The following is a 21570-nucleotide window of genomic DNA, read 5'->3' as shown; positions in this document are numbered from 1 at the left end:
CATTGTCATGTCAAGAAAAAAAAAAAATAATAACGTAGTAGAAGAGCTACGTAGAGAATTGTTTTTTTTTTTTTTTTGAGATATTTTACATTAAATCTTTTTTATTTTTTAATTTTTTTTTTTTGTAACAAAGATACCTTGAAAATAGTTGAAGAGAGAGAGAGAGAAGTGAGTGGCACTGGAATAAATTAAAAGTGACATCCTTACCTGAAAAGAGAAAAAAAGAAAGAAAAAAATGAAAAAAAAAACAGAGTTTATTAAGAGCTTTACATAATAATGACCAAAGCTAAATTGTTAGTTTTATTTATTAAGAAAAAAAAAGAAAAAGTCCAAAATGTAAATATTCGCAAAGGGTATTGTTGTATAGTTAAGTTGAGTTGAAATTAATTAAATAAAACGAAGTAAAGTGTACTCTTGAGATTTGGGTATTAAACTTTATTTTATTTTTGAAAGTTAAACAATGTTGAGCGAGGCTATACGAAATAACTTGCTAAAAGGGTAAGGTTGATGAGTTGATGATAACTGCATTTTTAATTACTGATTTTTTTTTATTTTTCAAAAAAAAAACTGTCATATAAAAAACAACACTTTAATTTCGTGAAATCAAAAACATACTTTCCTGTAGGATATTATTTCAATGATTTTAATTTCTCAATAAAATTAGAGTCCCAAAATCCAAAAACAAATCAGAAATCTACAAAACAAAAAATAATTCAGACTTCAACACAAAATACCAAATATTTATAAAATCTAATGTGTGATCCTAAAATTAAATATTTCAAAAATTCAAAATCTAAAAAAATCAAAAATTTAGTTTTAAAAATCAAAAAACTCGAATACCAAAAACTTTACGACATAATAAATCCTTTGAAACCGTAAACTCTTAAACTTCAAAATTTAAAACTCAAAAATTCTCAAAATCAAAAAATTCTGAAAAAATTATTTTGAAAATTTAAAATAGAGATACATACCTACAAAATTCAGAAATTTTAATGTTTAAATTTCATCATAAAAACTCAAAAACTGAAAATATTCACAATTTTGAATAGGTAATATTTTAAAAACAAAATTCTAGAAAAATTTAAATTACATGATAGTCCACGATACGGGAACTTAAAAGCTTAACAAAAAATCTGCTCGAAAATTCAAAATGTTAGAAAATAATTTCAAAATTAATCGTACCTACCCAAAATTCAGAAAATCTGACTTCAGAAACTAAAACCTCAAAAACATTGGAAAACTTGAGTCTTAAAGCCCAAAAAACTGCATTTGTCTCAAATTAAGAATCTCAAACTTTATAGTTTAAAAAATACTAAAAAAAAACGAAATAGTTTTTTCATTCATATCCGTATTTTGGGACTTTGAAATTTTTCGCATCTTTAGTGACTAGTGGTCTAAGTAATTAGTTTTCTAAGTGTATATCGTTTGAGTGACTCTTAGTAGCACGAAGTGGAAAATATCAGCAATATAATACATATTGCCAGAATTCTTGCATTTCTTCTGAGGGGGCGCCTGTCAGGTATTTAGCCTCTTTTCTCTACCCACATTACCCAAAACTGCCTATATCATTATTTTCAATCTCAAATAACAATTCATTTAATTTAGCCTACATATTTATTTACTCTCCATTAAACACAACCCCCTATACAAATTTTTGAAATATATTTTACTTTCCTAGCCAGTTGCTTTCATTTATCTACCAAAATCCATTTTAATCTTCTTCCCCGCATCTCCCACCTACTAACTTGCCTACCAATAAACCTGCATCTTTCAAAAACCTGAAAACCCCAAAAAAAAAACTAACATAATGCAGGTCAAGATCGATTTTCTTGTTTATCGGTCACCAAGTCGCCCATAGTTCTGCAGTGCAATCAGCCAAAAACACGAATCGTGCTCCAATAATGTTGGTACGTTGTACCTACCTACTACCTTATACCACTCTGGGCGTGGACCTACAAAATACAAAAGTTACCCCCATATCTTCGTCACTAGCTGCATTCATAGCTTCTTTAGCTTAAATAAAATCCCTTCCAGCAATTTGGCTTGCTTGCAGTCGTCGTCGTCGTCGTCTTCATCGTCGTTGAAGTTTTTTTTTCGACATTCTCTCACGAAGTCCATTTAAAGCCTATTCGCATGGTATGAGTGCATTTGGAAATAAAATATAAGTAAAAACATTCAAGGTGAGTCCATACAATGTAGGCGAGCCACCAACAAAAAAAATAATGAAAAGTGAAATAAATAAAAATGCAAAAGAAATGCCAACATAATGACCAGCCTTAACCCACTCAAAGAAAGTATCGCACATCAACGTCGTCGTCGTCAGTCGTCGACAACAACAAAAAACAACGGCGACCAAAGTCGACTGGAGTCTGATTACTTGCAACAAAAAAATTTTGTTTTACCTGCACGCGTAATTATGAGACAAAACCAAGTTAATGATGATTCACAGTGGGGCAGAAGGGTTGAAAAGTTGGAATAAAAAAAAAATGGTGTCCTAATGTCAATGTGATTTTGACATTTAGGGACTCAACACTAAATAGTAGCTTGAAATGTCATTCGCTCACATTTTGTTATTAATTTTTAAAATGGTAAAATGTAAGCAAAATATCTATATGAATATCTATATTTCAAATGTTATCGATATTTATAAATGTTATCGATAACTATCGAACAATTATCGATATATTCACAAATACAAATTTTTTCAATAAGGCAAGAAATTATAGAAAAAAAAATAACAAAAATTGTAATGGAAATATTGCAAAAATCGATGACAAATATCGATACCTTTAATGGTGTATAGTATGGGTAAAGAAAAGCTATATTTTTATAAATATCTAAATTTTTTAATCGATATTTAAAAATGCTATCGATACCTATCAAAAAGTTATCGATATGTGTATCCACAAAAACTTAATTTTATAAAAAAGGCAGAAATCATCATAAAAATAATAAAAATTGTAGGACAAAAATATCGATTTCTGATTAATGGATTTTAAAAAAATCGATAACAAATATTTATTATTTTTTTTATAAAAGTATCAATACTTTGATATATGAAAGCTTTTTGACAATTTTTCACGATTTTTGGTCTCTTTTGCTCCACTGTTCATCAGACACGGTATGGTGGTCACAATGTCCGGCATAATATTGTCCAGCTTGACATCGGAACTTGTTCTCATTTTGTATTCCATGCTCCAATGCTGGCTTTGATGTTGACGTTGCGCCGTGTCGTAGTCGTTGAGTTTAAAGAGACACCTTCAACCTTTTTGACCAGTTCACTCCTCAGAATAAATAATATTTAAGCAATCCAGGGATGTTATTAGAACTTGCTCGCCAAAACTTTACTGATTTAAAGTTTGAATTGACGGATGACAATTTAAAGTCTTTTTTTTTTGACGAAGATCAAGAGGCTTTTAATTTATCAGTTTTATCCGAATTCTTTTTTGACTTTTAGTTATTGAATTTTTTTTAAACAGTTAGATTCTTATAACATCCCTGTTGTCTAGGCCTATGATTTTGCATGCAGGGCAGCGCCAGCTAGCGCCGCCATTCATTGAGGTCGTTCTCGTTGTTTTTTGTATTTTTTTTTTTTTTTTTTTCATTTTCGATTTCATTTATCTGTGACCATTTCGTTGTTTAATTAACGAATAGCAAGTGCACCATTATGTTGTAGACTGTGATTGCATAACACTTTCAATTTCGATTGAACTATGGATACCACAAGGCGACCAAGATAATTTTCGGTTTGCTGTCGGATAAGATTTTTGTTTATTTTATTGAAATTTCGTTGTTTTTTTTTTGTCCGTTCTTTGTGTGTTTTTTTTTTTTTTTTGGGGAGTAACTATGTATTTATTATGGCTTTACCCATGGGCGGATTTTTCACATAGAGAAACTTTTAATTAAAGAGCAACCAGAGAGATATATCTGATAAATTGTGAACTGTGAAGTATGCAATTAACTGATAACATTGTTATGTTAAACACTTTTGAATGGGGATTGCATGTTTTTTTTAATGGGAGTTTGTAGAATGGGTGTACTGAAATGGATGAGAGCTCTGTTTCAAGGGAAGATTATGGGTGTTGAAAGAGACATTATAATTGGGAATCACGAAGTTTTTAGATAATTTTTAAATTTTGGCAGTTCGAGGTTATTTCCAAATTAAGCTACGAAACATGTTTTAGTAGTTGCTGTGAAGGAATCAATCACAAAATCCATTACAAATAATATGTTTTAAAGTGAATATTGTAAAACAACTTAACTTGTTGATTGATTTTTAAAAGCCTTTGATCAGTGAACTGTTCCTTTTTTTTTTTTTTGTAGGCAGCAATTTCAATGATTTCAACCTTCTTTGAAAATCCCTTCAAACCCTCAACAATTCCTGTAAAAAAAGATATCCAAACACCAAAAGATTGATAGTTTTCAATATTGAACCATCCCATTCCAATCTTTGTTTATGTGGGTACGTTTAACGTACATAATATCCCTCAATTTTGTGTGAAAAATTTGTTTGACGTCATAAAAACCACCAAACAACCTCTATTAAACAAATTGAATAACAATTTTGAACTCAAACTCAACTCAAATTGATGGATAATTTCCAATAAAAAAAAATCTCAGAGAAAAACCCTCTTTATGTCAGAAAATTGTTTCCTTAACGAAAATATAGTCCTTTTGCTGCTGCTAACAGTTTTTCTTTTCCATTCAAAAAAAAGGGAAGGTATATCTAACAAAATGAGGAAGAACAAAATCTAACAAACTATCCATTGAATTTATATCTTTTTTTCTTGTTTAGATTGAAGATGTAGTTTGAGGAAAAAAAACACACAAACAAAATAAAGGATAAAATATATCACAAAGAAAAATATATATAAAAGTGAACTAAGTCTGCTGGCACATTTCCCAAACAGCATATGGCGTTTCTTTTTTTAGGGTACACAAAATGAAAGCTTTTCTTTTTTTATAGGGGACTTTCTCTCTTTCTATATCTTCGTCGTCGTGATGCGGTAGGATAGTAGTGTAGCAATGCGAAGGATTGTGATAGGAGAAAGGGATTTTTGTCACACACAAACGCAGTTTTTCTTCTTATGGTTTCAATTTCAAGTTTTATATATATTTTTTTTATTCTTTCCAACAGTAGCTACTCGTATCTACTTTAAAAAAAAGTGAAGAAGACTTTTTGGTATTAGGATTTTAATGGCTCACCAAAATGGCGTGTTTTTGTTTGTCCTTATTCCGTTTTTTTTTTTTTTTTTTATTTTGTTTTGCTTTTTTTATTTTCAAGGGAAAAATAAAGGTACCGCATGGCGAATTTTTATATTTAATGTAATATATTATGCTTAGGGTGAAATGGGGTAATTTGACTCCAGTGCTTATTGAAATGGAATGAAAGTATCCCCACGAAGCTTACTTTGAAAATTACTTTTCCTTTTTCCTTTAAAATTCTGAAAAAGCCCCAAATCCGGCTCGAAGGACCATTTTTGTTTTTTTCTATTAATATTGTAGTTTGTTTTCAGTAGCCTATTATAAATATTCTGTTTAATGTGAGCTATTTACACTACAAAATCTTGAAAAATCCAAAGCCCGGGGTTGCTCAAGTTGCTTAATCCGGATCGAAGGACCAATTTTTGAATTCATTAATTTCGAATAACTCTTAGTATTTTTTGAAAAGTGTCTTCTGCACTGATTTGTTTATGAAGAATTTCCAATAAAAAAGTTGCATAAAGCCCAACTTACCCTATAATGAAGTCCTTGCAAAGATAGAAAGGTAGAATATTATTATTTTTTTTTTTATTTCCTTCGTCTCATCGTGCGTTCTTTTCTTTACAAAATACAAAATAAAAAAAAAATCCAATCCACACCTGTGAGAGTATATTTGGTTTGTACATTATAACATTTCCATGAAGAAGAAAAAGAAGAAGAATTATGTGTATGGTAATCTCAGGAAACAGGATATTTGTGCAAATGTCAGTTTTTTTTTTTTTTTTCAAAAAAACACAGTTGAGTGATGATGGGAGTTTTGGTAGGTGTGTTTCTGTGGGTTTTTTATCATATTTTTTTTTTTTCACTTTGATGGAAAATAACATATCTTGACTGTCGTTGTCGTCTTCGTCATCGTTAACGAAATACGGAAGTAAATGAATGATGTAAGACTCTGCGCTATAGGGTTTTAAGATGAATTATGGTGGTGTAAAGAATTAAATCAAGTAAACAAACAAAAATAAAATACTTAAGAAGTTGTGTAATATAACACAAGTGATCGGATCACACACAAAAAGTGGTTTCCTTAAAATTCATACGTTATTATATTTTTTTCTTGGATTAAATGAATTAAGTTTAATGAACGGGTGAAAAGAGGTCGATGATTGAAAAAAGGATACAGAGAGTAATTTCACTGTCGAAATTCTTGACAGGCGCGCGAATAACTGTTTCACCATATTTCGGACCCGAGAAATCCATTGGCATCATTAGTTTTTCGATTTATCGGTACGACTTCGAACAAAATTTTTTTTGAAAGTTTTTTCAATTATTTTGAGAATTTTCCACTGTTTTTAGTCATTTTTCAATCAAAAACATTGTTTATATTGCTAATAATTCTGCTCAAACGTTATTTGCTACCAGTAGAAAGACATTGTAAACAATTTTGAACAATTTATTTGAAAGTTTAGAGATTTTTTTTGAAAAAATTTTAAAAAAATCGAAATTTTTTACATTGTTATCGTTTTTTCGCCGTTTTTGTTCTCTTTTGCACAAATACATAGCATGTTTTCCATTAAAAATTAATTTAACTGTTAATTTAGTGTTGGTTAAACTTTGACATACTATCGATAGCATTGATAACAAAAAAATATCGAGTATATCGATACTTCACAAAACTATCGATAGTTTCAATACTTCCAAATTATTATACCACAAGGCTACCGTTATTATCGATAGTTTTTTCTTAAAACTATCGATACAATCGACAGTGGAAACTATCGATATCTACCAAACACTATGTTAATTCGTTGTTTACATCCAATGTCAAACGAAAACTTAACTTGTAGTTCAAATTGTGTTTAATTAATTTCAAAGCTATCGATAATATCGGTAGCCTTGTGGTAAAATAATTTGGAAGTATTGAAACTATCGATAGTTTTGTGAAGTATCGATATACTCGATATTTTTTTGTTATCGATGCTATCGATAGTATGTCAAAGTTTAACCAACACTAAATTAACAGTTAAATTAATTTTTAACGGAAAACATGCTATGTATTTGTGCAAAAGAGAACAAAAACAGCGAAAAAACGATAACAATGTAAAAAATTCCGATTTTTTTAAAAAAATTTCAAAAAAAATCACAAAACTTTCAAATAAATTGTTCAAAATTGTTTACAATGTAGCAAATAACGTTTGAGCAGAATTATTAGCAATATAAACATTGTTTTTGATTGAAAAATGACTAAAAACAGTGGAAAAATCTCAAAATAATTGAAAAAACTTTCAAAAAAAATTTTGTTCGAAGTCGTACCGATAAATCGAAAAACTAATGATGCCAATGGATTTCTCGGGTCCGAAATAGGGCAAAACAGTTAATCGCGCGCCTGTCTCAAAAATTTTTTTCAAAAAACTTGCACAGTGTTTTGTGCTGCAAGAGGTTTTCTTTTTTTGTACGTTCAACTTATTAAAACTCAATGACTTCAACTTCCTCTCATGCTAGAGAAAATTGAGTGTAATATTTTTTTAAAATTATATTAAATTCGCAAAAAATTCGTAAGAACATACACCGCCACAAAATCACTGCTTTTATTTCCCACCCGTGACAGTAAAAAATTTCCCATTTTTTATGGATGATTATTGAGTTGGCTTATTTTTTTTTTTTTGAACATTTAATTAGTTTTAATTCTACTTTTTACAATTATGAATATCATTTGGAAGGAATAAAATTCATTGTACAAATGTCCCGCCCGTGACGATGTTATGCCTCAGTTTCAAAATAGTTTTATTTACTCTAGAAAAACATAATTTAGTAAGGCAATAATACAAGGAAAGGACTCTGAGTAACTATTTTATAATGCATCTTTAACCCAACCCCCAACAATATCCATCCACAGGGGCGTACGTTGAGCTTTCGGGGCCCCGGGGCAAGACCAAATTTTTGGGGCCACTTTGATATAGAAAATAAGAACAAATAAAAAAGTACGTATACGCCCACTTATTTTTTTTTTTGGGGCCCCTGATATACCTATCTTTTGTTACTCACTTAAATTATGTAAGTAATATTTTCTGGGGCCCCAAGATATTATGTAATTTTTCTTTCAAAAAAGCAATTTATTTTTTTGGGACCCCTGAGGTAATTCTTTTTTTTAGATGAAATATTATGTGGCTGGCTACCAATTCACTGAAAAATATAATTTGTCTCTCTTGTGTTCGAAGTGATTCATGTCAAGTATCTATAACCAGTTGCCTTCTCTGCATTGTCTCCTTACGGGGCCCTAGCGTATTGGGGGCCCCGGGGCACCGCCCCACTTGCCCCAATGGTGTGTACGCCCCTGTCCATCCAACAACCAACTAAACAATATTTCACATTTCATCCCTTTGCAATACCTTGAACCCAATCTCTTTTCTTGTTCAAGAGAGTATATAGAATCCCAATAATTCTAATTGGATATTGAAACCCTAATAAATCCGCTCACAATAAAATTGTAAATTCATTTATCAAGCAAAAGTTAAAGGATTAGTCTCCTCGTAATCTATTCACAAAGAAACTTATTCTATAACAACTTGGATGCACAAAAGTGCATCCATTCATTTTGTCAATTGTCGAACACAAATTAACATGAAGCCCTAAATAAAACAAACGATTTCGTTCAATCAAATTAATGTTAATCAATTTTGAGAAATTACTTAATTGCAGTCCACACACAATCCACAACTATGTAAAGCATTTTCAAATGGATTCCAGCTGATTTATGATGGCAATGTAAATGTAAGAAGCATTAAATTTATGAAGATCCTACTTCAAATATAATTTCCGCCTTATCACATTGTCAAACTTCTCCAGCAACTTTTAGGTATTTTTTTTTTTGTATTTATGTCAAACATTTGTTAGTTGGGTAAATAAATACGATAAATTCTCTTTGCTTTCAATCATAATTTCTATTAAGCCAGGCAATAGCCAGCAAATAAATATATCTCACAGTGCAACAATGTGGCGTCTTATCAAAGAAAACCGGAAGTCCACACAGAGTTGAAATGCGTTGTATGTGAAAACATCGACATAAACCACAATTAATTGAGTTCACAGCGATATGGCGCTGAGGGTTTTTTATCTTCATCAAAAAAAAAAAAAAAAAAAAACATTTCAAATCATTTTGTGAACTATTCATCCTACTAAGACCGATGACAACAACAACAAAGTCAGAGTCATCAATGTCAACAACAGCAGCAGGCGGACGCGAGCGACTTATGGTACTTCAACACCTGGACATGAACATTTGGACGACATGGACATGCAATCCACAATGAATGACGCAGCCATCAAGCACTTGGGAGGTCATAAATTCAATAAAACTCAATCTAAGAAGGCGTCTTTCCCCAATTCCCAAATCTATCTGAATGTTTTATAGAGCTCCAAAGTCCAGAACAACGACGACGATTCAATTGGACGATGAACATTGAATGAGATAGAAATTGCCATTTAGTTTGACATGTGAAAGAGGACTTTCTCTATCTCTTTCTCTCTCTCTCTCACTCACTCACTCGCTCGAACCTTGTCTCACTATTTGATGTATCTTTGCCGCAAAGGACACACCAAATGAATTTTAAGTAGGTAAGTCTGTCCTCCGAATTATCTCGACTGGACATACTCTTGGAAATCACTCTCCTTGTCCTGCTGCCCTGCCCATCTTTTGGGACTCCTCGTTCTCGTTCAAATTCATGAAATTCGATTAGGAATTGCATGAGTAGAGATGTGGGCGTTCAATGGTGGTTGACATTTTATATTTGAAAGTGAATGTTAGTTTGAGTGTGGGTTATGTCATTTGGTTATCAAGAGCGTGTAGCATAATAATGTCTTGAATAGTTGGGAATTTTTTCTAATTCTTTTTTTTAGATCATGAAAAATTAAATCGGAAAAGATTGTTCGAAATGTGCACTTATGATTGCTACCATTTGCCAGTAGAGAAATATCAAACTAATTTTCATTATTTCGATAAAAAAAAAGAGTTAGACATTTGAATTTGGAGTAGGTAGTCCTGCGTTGGGCGCCACTTTTCTTTCAAAAAAAAATTGATCGGCTGTCATTTTAGAATAGAGTGTTAAAATTTTAGTTTAGGTTGTTTTTTGAATAATTTTGAGTTTAAAAAAAAAAAATGTTTTATCCTACGTTGGGCGCCATTTTTTAATTTTTAAAACATTTTTTTTTCTAATAATAGTTTGTAAGACTAAGACGAAAATTTGTAATTTAAATACTACCGCGCACCATTTAGTTTTACGAAAATAAATATTGGTAGATTCTCAGACTTAGACAATATGCACACAAAATTTCATAAAAATCGTTCCAAAAAAAAATTTTAAACAAAATTTTGAGTGGACCACCCTAACCATTTAGTGGTATGGAAATAGATGGTGACCGATTCTTAGACTTATCCGATATAAACACAAAATTTTTCATAAAAATACATACATAGTTCCAAAAATATATAAAAAAAATTTTGGTTGGACCACCCTAACCATTTAGTGGCATGAATATAGATGTTGGCCGATTCTCAGACCTACCCGATATACACAAAAAATTTCGTAAAGATCGTTCCAAAAAGATATACAAAAAAATTGGCTGGACCACCCTAACAATTTAGAGGTATGAAAAATAGATGTTGGCCGATTCTCAGACCTATCCGATAAGCACACAAAATTTCATAAAAATCGGTCCAGCAGTTTAGGAGGAGCGACACGAGAATTTTATATATTAGAAGATTTTTAATGAATTTTGTTTATTTTAAATCAATTCTTCGTTGGGCGCCATTTTCCTATTGAAAAAGTAGTTTTTAATCCAACGTTGGGCGCCATTTTTTTATTTTTTTTTTATTTGTATTTATTAATTGTTCGTTAATTGGAATTTTATGAATTATTTTTAATGAATTTTGTTTATTTTAAATTTTTTTCAACGTTGGGCGCCATTTTTTTTTATTGGTTTAAAACTTAGTTTTTTTTTGTTATTAATGACAATGCGATTTTTAAAGTAGTTCATTTAATATTAATCTTGCAAAGCTTATACATATTATAATTAGAAGGTCACCAATTCATCAAAAATATTTTTTTTTTAATTTTGTTGATTTTGATAGCCGGCTCTTATTTTTTGTTTTTTTTTTTTTAAGTTTTTGGCGTTTCATAATAACAAATACAGCTTTAAATTTAAGTGTCATTTTTTATCCAGAAGAATTATTATGTTTTTATTCTTATCACCGCATGGAAAAATATTCATATTTCTTTCTCATTCATATCACGCGACTTATAAAATTATATCTTATATTATTGAAGACTTTGAAATTAATTTGGGTTCTATTTTTTTTTTCCAAAATTTACGTTTTAATTGTTTGTTTATCAAAACAAAACAAAAATAATGTGAATGAAGAATGAGTTATGTAATATTAAAAATGATAAAAATAACAATTTAATAATAAAACGTAAAACACACAACACATTGCGAATTATGTTATCATGACAAAAAAAAAATCCTTTAGATATGGGTAATCAGAAAAATGTCAAATTCATAAGACTAAAAAAAAATGTTCATTAAAGCTTTCATTAAATTGCTAAAAAAAAAAATGACAGTTAATACAGGCGTCGATAAGTAATACAATAAACAGTGGATAGACATTCTATTGAAAGATTTTATTTGGAGACGTAAAAAAAAAAAAAACAAAAAGATGTTGAAAAAAATTAGGTAGGTATATATGAGAAAAAATAAGAAGACAAAATATTATAAATTTACGATTATTAACATCAGAATTTCGTAAATGTGATAAAAACATTCCCTTTTTTATTTTATTAATTTGTTTAAAATTTACATGAAAACAATTTTTATTGGGGTTTCTAGTAAAATTTATCAAAAAAATTTTTTTTTTTTTTTGAAAAATCATTTTTTTTTTTTTTTTTTTTTTTTTGAAAACGGTAGAGAGATTTTTTTTAATTTTGTTTTTATTTTTTTTTTTTCTAATAATTTCTTAGGAATGGCACACCAAATATTTGGAAAAATTTATTTATAAAAAAAAACTAAAAAAAAACCACTCGAACGATTTTTAAAAAAAAAATGTGAAGGTTGAAACCGTTCTAACATATATCGTAGTCATAAACAGTTTATAAAAAATCTCTAATTCATACATTACTTAGAAATTTTTTCCAAATTATTTACAACAACATCCCACTGTGCTTGTACTTACTAGCGATAAAACAAAGTCAAATTTCATCGCCATGAAACATGAATCAAGTTAATTAGTACAACACACGAGCGAACAATATATATTATTGTGTTTTCTTTTTTTATCTCAAAATTACAAAAAAAAAAAATCATTCAACAGCGGAATTAAATTTAATTTTTAAAACATTTTTTTTTCTAATAATAGTTTGTAAGACTAAGACGAAAATTTGTAATTTAAAAATACTGCCGCGCACCATTTAGTTTTATGAAAATAAATATTGGTAGATTCTCAGACTTAGACAATATGCACACAAAATTTCATAAAAATCGTTCCAAAAAAAAAATTTAAACAAAATTTTGAGTGGACCACCCTAACCATTTAGTGGTATGGAAATAGATGGTGACCGATTCTTAGACTTATCCGATATAAACACAAAATTTTTCATAAAAATACATAGTTCCAAAAATATATAAAAAAAATTTTGGTTGGGCCACCCTAACCATTTAGTGGCATGAATATAGATGTTGGCCGATTCTCAGACCTACCCGATATACACAAAAAATTTCGTAAAGATCGTTCCAAAAAGATATTAAAAAAAAAAAATTGCCTGGACCACCCTAACAATTTAAATGTATGAAAAATAGATGTTGGCCGATTCCCAGACCTATCCGATAAGCACACAAAATTTCATAAAAATCGGTCCAGCCGTTTCGGAGGAGCGACACGAGAATTTTATATATTAGAAGATTTTTAATGAATTTTGTTTATTTTAAATCAATTCTTCGTTGGTAGCCATTTTCCTATTGAAAAAGTAGTTTTTAATCCAACGTTGGGCGCCATTTTTTTATTTTTTTTTATTTGTATTTATTAATTGTTCGTTAATTGGAATTTTATGAATTATTTTTAATGAATTTTTCAACGTTGGGCGCCATTTTTTTTTATTGGTTTAAAACTTAGTTTTTTTGTTATTAATGACAATGTGATTTTTCAAGAAATTCATTTAATATTAATTAATTATATTAATTATAATAAGAAGGTCACCAATTTATCATACATAATTTTTTTAAATTTTGTTGATTTTGATAGCCGGCTCTTATTTTTTGTTTTTTTTAAGTTTTCGGCGTTTCATAATAACAAATACAGCTTTAAATTTAAGTGTAATTTTTTATCCAGAAGAATTATTGTGTTTTTATTCTTATCACCGCATGGAAAAATATTCATATTTCTTTCTCATTCATATCACGTGACTTATAAAATTATATCTCTATTATTTAAGACTTTGAAATTATTTGGGTTTTATTTTTTTTTTTCAAAATTTACGTTTTAATTGTTTGTTTATCAAAACAAAACAAAAAAAATGTGAATGAAGAATGAGTTATGTAATATTAAAAATGATAAAAATAACAATTTAATAATAAAACGTAAAACACACAACACATTGCGAATTATGTTATCATGACAAAAAAAAAAATCCTTTAGATATGGGTAATCAGAAAAATGTCAAATTCATAAGACTAAAAAAAAATGTTCATTAAAGCTTTCATTAAATTGCTAAAAAAAAAAATGACAGTTAATACAGGCGTCGATAAGTAATACAATAAACAGTGGATAGACATTCTATTGAAAGATTTTATTTGGAGATGTAAAAAAAAAAAAAAACAAAAAGATGTTGAAAAAAATTAGGTAGGTATATATGAGAAAAAATAAGAAGACAAAATATTATAAATTTACGATTATTAACATCAGAATTTCGTAAATGTGATAAAAACATTCCCTTTTTTATTTTATTAATTTGTTTAAAATTTACATGAAAACAATTTTTATTGGGGTTTCTAGTAAAATTTATCAAAAAAATTTTTTTTTTTTTTTGAAAAATCATTTTTTTTTTTTTTTTTTTTTTTTTTGAAAACGGTAGAGAGATTTTTTTTAATTTTGTTTTTATTTTTTTTTTTTCTAATAATTTCTTAGGAATGGCACACCAAATATTTGGAAAAATTTATTTATAAAAAAAAACTAAAAAAAAACCACTCGAACGATTTTTAAAAAAAAAATGTGAAGGTTGAAACCGTTCTAACATATATCGTAGTCATAAACAGTTTATAAAAAATCTCTAATTCATACATTACTTAGAAATTTTTTCCAAATTATTTACAACAACATCCCACTGTGCTTGTACTTACTAGCGATAAAACAAAGTCAAATTTCATCGCCATGACACATGAATCAAGTTAATTAGTACAACACACGAGCGAACAATATATATTTTTGTGTTTTCTTTTTTTATCTCAAAATTACAAAAAAAAAAAATCATTCAACAGCGGAATTAAATTCATTTACTCAACCTCTTTTCAAAAAAAACTCTCGACCATCATCTATACCCACCAACATCAACCACCAAAACATCGTCATCATCGCATGAAACTCTCAACGATTTCAACGTTTTTCCGATCAAATTCGGTTGAACAAATAAAATCTTTTCAACTCATTCAATTCATCCAGCCCCCAGATAAAATAGTCTCAGTCAGTCATTCAGTCAATCGATGAAGCAAAAGCATAGAAAAAGATTTTTATTTTTTGTTTCTTAAAAAAAAAAAAAATCAGTCATGGTTAGGTGGATTCTAATGCCAAAAATGACAGTCAGCATGGATCGTATTGATTTTTGTATAAATTTAACTTTTATATATGCCCCCATAAAGATGCATTGCAATTGCAGCAAATTTTTGCATCAACCTTTGTACAGATAAAAATTTATTTATATAAACGTCGCTCTTATTGAAAAAAAAGCATTTTTATAGGTCATGTATTGTCGATTTGTAGATTTTTAAGGCGGAATTCAGCCGCTGTTTTCAGTAGTGGATTTTCTATAAGGACTAAAAGACTAACGAAAAAGGGCGTTAGGCTACAAATTTTCAAATCATTTTCAGGATAATGACAAAAATTGTTCTTAAAATCGAAAAAGGTCTAGCAAATTGAAAATGGAAAGGCGGAATCAGTGACTGATTTCAGTAGCGGATTTTCTATAAAGACTTAGAGACCAGCAGAAAAGGGCGCTAAGCTTAAAATGTTCCAATCATTTTCATGATAATGAAAAAAATTGTTCTTAAAATGCAAAAAGGTTTAGCAAATGGAAAACGGAAAGGCGGAATCAGCGACTGATTTCAGTAGCGGATTTTCTATAAAGACTTAGAGACCAGCAGAAAAGGGCGCTAAGCTTAAAATTTTCCAATCATTTTCATGATAATGAGAAAAATTATTGTTCTTAAAATGCAAATGGAAAACGGAAAGGCGGAATCAGCGACTGATTTCAGTAGCGGATTTTCTATAAAGACTTAGACACCAACGAAAAAGGGCGCAAAGCCATAATTTTTGTAATAATTTTCATTATCAAAGGATAAATGTTTTTAGAAAACCGTTAAGGTTCAGAAAAATGGACGAAATTTAAGAGACATTTTAAAGTTTTGAAAGCTGCTGTTTTCAGTAGCGGATTTCTTATGAAGACAAATAGAGTCAACGAAAAAATTTTACCTACTAATTATTTTTCATGAAAATGAGAAAAATAGTTCTCCAAGGCTTTAAAGTTCTAAAAAAAAATGGAAGAAATAAGAAAATTGCAAAGTTTTTAAAAAAGGTAAAGGAAGATAAGCGTTTTTGACTCATTCCGCCCCTGTTTTCTTTTCAAAAAGGGCGCTTAGTCTCAATTTTACTAATAATTTGTATGATATTGACAAAAATAGTTCTTCAAGGCTTTAAAGTTCTAAAAAAAAAAATGGAAGAAATAAGGAAATTTCAAAGTTTTTAAAAAAGGTAAAGGAAGACATGCGTTTTTGACTCATTCCGCCCCTGTTTTCTTTTCAAAAAGGGCGCTAAGTGTCAATTTTACTAATAATTTGTATGATATTGAGAAAAATAGTTCTTCAAGGCTTTAAACTTCTAAAAAAAAAGGGAAGAAATAAGAAAATTGCAAAGTTTTTAAAAAAGGTAAGGAAAGACATGCGTTTTTGACATAGTCCACCCCTGTTTTCTTTTCATTTCCCTGGGTAGTTTTGTATATACAACTTTGTATCGACAGCTTGTGGTTCTTTTTGGTTGATATCCTCTTATCAGTTTACGTAAACATGAGACTTCGTTGAGAAGAAGATGATGACGATGACAACGGACAATGTCAAAACGACATATTAAATCCCCCAAAACGACTTCAACGACACCATCAGAGCGCAACTTTAACTTTACATTTGGATTTTGTTTAGTTTTTTTTTTTATGTATCTAACAGACGACGCGTAAAAAAATATCTGTCACAACATTTGGTGCCAAACTGCCAATTGATGGGAAGTTTTATGAATCGTCACGATAAAATCCACCGCCAAAAGACATCTATACACTCTCGTGCTTAAGGCAGCGATACATCATCTTCTCTTCTGGCTTTTTTGATGGAAATTCAAATCGAATGATGAAAGTTATAAAGTTCAATCTCGTTTCCTTCAAAACGAAGACACCAACAAAATAAAAGAAAAATACAAAAACGTGACAAAAAAAAATCAAGAAATAAAAAAAAGTCTGACACCAAAATAACACAATTCTGTTTGGTTGTTCACACAAGAGTACAAGCAGCTTAATCAAAAAAAATCCGCTGTAAGTTTATAGGGTTTACAGGGTTTGTGTGTTTTTTTTTTTTTTTTTTGTTATTTTTTATTTTATTCTCGGTAAGAGATGGAAGGAAATTGCCCTACCTCCGAATGATGGTTTAATATTCGAAAAGGAAAACGTGGTGTCATCTCTAAAAAAAAAAAAAAATAACAAAAAAAGGAAAATCTAAAAATGTCAAGACATCTGTTTTGAATTATTTGAAATTGGTATAAATTTTTTATGACCAACATGTGTGTTTGGATAGTAAAAAAAATATCAAGTTTAATTTTATTTATCTCGAAGAAAAAGGGTTCAACTCCGGAACCAACATATTAGCCTATTTTTTATTCTTACGAGTACAAAAATACTGAGCTGGAATCATGCATTAATTTTGCATTGAAACGTCACTGAGTCATGAGACAATGTAGTATCATGATACAAAAAGTAAAAATGCACGACTTTGATCACACGTACTCTATAGCACTTATGATTCAAGGCTATAAAGTGGTTTGGAGCATTTGAAGTTGGATTCGGTATCTAATGGGTTTTTAATATAACAACTTAGTTACACGAAGCAAGTGTGAAAATGGTAATAAACATTTTATTGCTTTTTTTTTATTGCAACACAGTAAAAGGACAAGTGTTGCAAGGGCCGAGGTTTTTTTTTTCTCAAACCAACATTGTTTTAACAATTTTATGTGGTGCATTGAGTCTCTAGTTACTTAAGTGAAGAAGATTTCAATCATTCCTAGGGAAAGAGAGAAAGTCAAGAATCTTTCATACAAAATTTGATTGATATGCTTTAGGACCTCAAAAACTAATGAGAAACATTATAGAAAAAAAGTCAGGTTTTAAAGACCTTAGGCTTAGTGATACTTTTATGATTTCAAGGCCTTAAAACTCCATTTAAACTTGTTTGTTGGGAATTCTTATTTCTTTTCTGCTTTTCTGAAATTTGGGGTCCTAACTGCTAAACTTGTTACATACATATATCTTGGTTCTTTGTTCTTTTCTTCAATTTAAGGTAGATCTCAACATCGTAAGACTTTAAATTAAACGTGTCAAATTGTTTTCCGCTGAGACCTCAGAAAAAATATTTCATATTTGAATGTATCCTTATCAACTGTGGTACTAAATTTAATTTTTCTTAGAAACAAGAAAAATATTAAAGCAATGTCTTACGGACCTAGTAAGAAAATTGTAGTATGTTGCATTTTAACATCACACAGGGGTCCTAACAGCTTCCATTCATTTGGAATTTAAAGCCTATATTTATCTTAGTATCTCATTTTTCATGACTAAAAGTTTTTTTAATCACGTTGAAAGATATGAATAAGACCTCAAAAATTAATCTTATTAACGTGAAAGAATAAGTTCGGTTTTGAGACCTTCTGACTCGCATAATAAAGTTCGTGTGGTCTCAAGTAGTATCACTGTTTTCAGATTCGTGCAAAACTTTTTTATTTGCGATCTTAAATTTAATTTTAAATTCAGATTTATTACAATTCCAGAGTTACCGTTAAAATTTCAAACCTAGAGCTTGATCTGAAAGATCAAAGGTCTTTTAATTAACATTCCATTAAAACAACTTGCCTTCATAAAAACACCAAAAAAATAAGTGAATTCATCCCATTTTTGACGTCTCGCCTTATTAATAGAGTTTTTGTTGAAGTCTGAGGGGAATTAGGGTCTCAATTTTCGGAGTTAAACATTGCAAATTGAATATATGCATTGTTTTTATGTAATCAGTCAACTTATTATCGTAACGATTCATTGACTTTCTATGAACATACAGGTAAGGCCTCACAGTTTGATTAAGTCTATCGGATTTACTTTCGTGCTGAACATTTAGAGATAAAAAAACGAGGACTGTTGAAGACTTAAATGATAGCTAACTTTCATCCACCTGTGGTTTTGACATCAAAAAAAAAATTGAGACCCTATAAAATTTGCATTCTTTAAAGACCTTCTTCAAAAATTAGAAATTATGATGCTTTTATTAATCTCCCATTAATTGAAACTAAATACGTTATATTATGTTATTCTTAACAGAAAAAAAGGCAAATTTAAGAGGTCTTAAGAACCCTATTGTTGTTCCTTTATAAAATTGACAAAATTGCGCTATTTCTAGCTCAAAGAAACTCACCCATTTTTTTTTTTTTTAAATAACAGAAACTAAGTTTATAAGAAATCGTAGGGGTCTTAAGCTAATAATAAGCTAATAATAATAATAAATTACCTGAATTTGAAATTTGACACCGTTGCAATGATATTATTCCATGCTTTTGGCTTTTTTTGCCAGACAATTTTCCTGGATATTTTCTTCTATGGTGTTTTTTCTTAAACTTGAAAATTATTGTAATTTTAATTTCTTCAGGATGTTTCTTGATGTTTATCATTGTGACCATGACCTTCCAATATTTTTATGCTAAACACGTGTATGAATGTTTTCCTAATTTTTTTTTTTTTTTTTTCAAACTAGAGACAAAAATTCTCACAAATATATTTCGAAAATAACAAACTTCTTCAGACTCCTACGATATTTGTAAAAAAAAAAAAAAAAAAAAAAACAAACAAGTTTTTCCAAAGCAAATAATAAAAACATTTTCTATTTACAAAGTTATCAGTAGAAGTTTAATTTAACTCAATTATATCTAATTGAATGATTTCTCAAGTCTTCATCAACCAAAAAAAAAAAAAAAAAAAAAAAAAAAAAAAAAAACAACCAAGACGACTTCAGATGAATTTTCCAATTTACCATCAAAACACCTCATTTTCACATATTTACACACAAAAACAAAATATACAATATCCTTGGCGCCATAAAACATGATTGCTCCATTTCACATTTACGACACGACAACGACGATGACGATGACTATGACGACTGTAACAACGACGACGAACAAAAAGACAGACGACGAAGTTGTCAGCAAAATATAAATAAACCATCTAACCTAAAACTAGAGTTATAGCTGGCAGCAAAACTCTCTAGTATAATAAAGTTTCAAAATAAAATAAAATAAAAACCTATTGACATTGAACTCAATCAAAAGACACCTCCAAGAGCTTGCTACCAAACATCCTTGCCAGGAGCACAATTGCCTAATAGTTGCATAATGACTTCCTCCTTAAAAACCATTTCGACTGCTGCTGCTGCTATTGCCTGGAATAAGAATGAAACGAAGTGAGGCGAAAGGAGCTTCTGAAAAACGGTAATCAAACGGCGAAAAATAAGAAACTTAAAAAAAAAAACATCAACTCAATGCGGCAAACATATTGTTGACGACGAAGTTGACTATGATGACGGGCTAAGTACAGTGGGATGGAATAAAGTAAAATTTGGAATAAATTCTAAAAATAGATAAATTTGTGGTATTTGCTTTAAAATAAAACAAAAATTATCACGATTTTCTTGAACTCGAATGTTTTGGCTCATCCACGAAAACGCCCAATGACACGTCCACTTTTTGTGATTTTTTGGCTTAAATTGAGTTGTATTTAGAAAGACATGACAAAAAACACACATTAATTGATATGTTTTGCAATGTAAATCATCCATAAACAAAGATATAAATGATAAAAGATTCGCAACTAGTTTGCAATCAATTTGAAATTATTTTGTATTTGTGTATATTTAAATCAATTTCAAACGAACTATTCGGTAAGGTTAAAACTTGAAACTTTAACCACTACTTAAATTTAAAAAGGTTTGTCAATCGATTTGAAACTAATAATTTATAATCAATTAGAAACTAGTTTGCAACTTTTTCGAAAATCGATTTGAAACTCACATTTTGATAATTTAAGGACTTGAAAAATTTTACATAACTGGTTAAAAAATTGATGGCAGTGAAAAACTTTATGGATTCTAATTAGTTGCAATCGATTTAAAACTATTTTAGAATTTGCTCAAACAAATCTGAAGAACATGTTAATACCTACTTTTTTATCAAATAGATGCTTGATTTTATAAACAGCTCCGAGTTAATGGTTATTCCATGTATTTAATTATTATTTGCAATCAGTTTAAAACTATTTGTAATCAATTTTCTTTGCGTGAAATGTTGCCATTTATTTGCGAACTTGCAAACGTGCTTAAAATTTAAAACTTTAACTAAAAAGATCAGAACTGGATGACAATGCAAATGCAACCTGCAACCAATTGAAATTGATTTGCAATAAATCTGAAACCAATTTGCGAATTGTGCGGAAGGGATTCAATGGCAAATAAGAACCAACAAAACATTCGGAACCTTAGTCATAGATGAGAATTAAATTGAATATTTATTAACTTGCAATCGCTTTGAAACTTCTTCATAATCAATTTTTAATGAATTCTGAGCTACAGATCGAAACAAATGACAAAGAAATATTTTTTAGTTTGCAATTACTTTGAAACTAATTCACAACTAATTTCCATTCGATTTGAAACTAATTTGCAACAATTACTGAAACTTTCAAGTTCTGTTTAAAATTCACTTCTTTCACTTTAAATCTCAATTATTTCAGCTTTTAATGATAAAAGGTTGCAGTCAACATC

The 21570-nt window shown here is 29.4% G+C and overlaps 1 protein-coding gene across 2 annotated transcripts in view; it reads right to left on the bottom strand.

Annotated features, from left to right (window-relative positions):
- The window catches only part of LOC129919067 (beta-1,4-glucuronyltransferase 1-like), a 216320-nt gene that overhangs the window by 150813 nt on the left and 43937 nt on the right, over positions 1–21570 (bottom strand). The window contains exon 1 of one of the 2 annotated variants that reach the window (XM_055999892.1): positions 19267–19538. The exons of the other annotated variant lie outside the window; for it this stretch is intronic. The gene's annotated coding sequence lies outside the window, so the exon portion shown is untranslated. Of the gene's footprint in view, positions 1–19266; positions 19539–21570 lie in introns of those variants that run through there. 2 annotated transcript variants of the gene reach the window in all.

This window comes from Episyrphus balteatus, chromosome 4 (assembly GCF_945859705.1).
Source record: "Episyrphus balteatus chromosome 4, idEpiBalt1.1, whole genome shotgun sequence".
NCBI classification, from domain to species: domain Eukaryota; kingdom Metazoa; phylum Arthropoda; class Insecta; order Diptera; family Syrphidae; genus Episyrphus; species Episyrphus balteatus.
Note: the sequence above shows the minus strand (reverse complement) of the source record. Positions and strands in the feature narration are given on the sequence as shown.